Here is a 1,144-nt window from a genome sequence, read left to right as displayed (position 1 = left end):
GATGTTTACTTTTCACTTTTCCATCACTTTCAGCAAATAAAATAATCAAAAATAGATAATTCATGGTTAACTAGGTACATGAAAAAATTACATATCCTTGGAGATCAGAGAAGTATTTGAAATACTCGTTGGCTTATTTATTGATGTAATTCGTTTTAAATTGGTCCAGTTTAACAAAGCGGCCTATCTTTTGAACTATTTTATATCCCATTGAAGGAGCCCAAACAATTAGCGCAGTTATGGATATAAAGAGATCGTTCCAGCAATCTGTAATGAATGTCCTATTCTAATTGGGCAAGCTATTATGTTACCGATGTCAGTATCGCACCCAAACCTAGCTCGGCTAAAGCAGAAATAAAATATTTATGGGTGAAAGTGGGTAAATACCCATAACACACAGAATTTTTTGATAACCAGTAATTCAGAGTTGACATATTTTGAAAGAATATCATTTTATACATCGAAGAAGGACCTGTTCTTAACGATTAAACGACACATATGCTTTAGTTGAATAAAATGTTGATTTATTATCAGTTTCTAGCAAAAAATCGTGACAAACAAAAGAGAATTGGAGGCGCCGGGCATCGATCCCGGTACCTCTCGCATGCTAAGCGAGCGCTCTACCATCTGAGCTACGCCCCCTGTTACAAATAAGTCATTATAGCAAGTATAAATTCCAAATTAAAAAAGATAATGTACATTGTACAGGCTGTTCATTTGATGCTTCCTATGTCCGAAAATATTAGCATGAAGAAATTATGGGGACAAATATACATCCCCTCTGAGATATGGGGTGTACAACAACTAAAGTTTTTCCAGCATTTTCCTTGACTGAGGAATATTGATTTTCAATAAATTGATAGTCTTTCATTGTTCTCAGCGAAATGATAAGGTTTATCAATGAACGCCAAATATTCTCAGTTTTGACACACCACATCTCAGGAAGGGGTGCATACCTAATTGACCCTATTTTTCCTGATGAAATGTTGATATTTTTCAGACCAATATGCACTTCCTGCATGACACTGCCTCTTCATAACACATCCTGTATAATGATACCTATGTTATTTGACTCATTAGTCAAAATAACGTATCATTCTTGGTAATTCCCTTCGAAATCCTATTTTCAGAAATAATTTCACAT

The 1,144-nt window shown here is 34.7% G+C and overlaps 1 non-coding gene across 1 annotated transcript; it reads right to left on the bottom strand.

Moving 5' to 3' along the window:
* Nucleotides 1-569: 569 nt before the first annotated feature.
* Nucleotides 570-642, bottom strand: Trnaa-agc. Its single transcript has one exon. It is a non-coding gene; the product is annotated as a tRNA-Ala (tRNA).
* Nucleotides 643-1,144: the final 502 nt, after the last annotated feature.

The sequence above is a fragment of the Coccinella septempunctata genome, chromosome 2, assembly GCF_907165205.1.
Source record: "Coccinella septempunctata chromosome 2, icCocSept1.1, whole genome shotgun sequence".
Taxonomy (NCBI): Eukaryota; Metazoa; Arthropoda; class Insecta; order Coleoptera; family Coccinellidae; genus Coccinella; species Coccinella septempunctata.
This window is presented reverse-complemented; position numbering and strand designations above follow the sequence as displayed.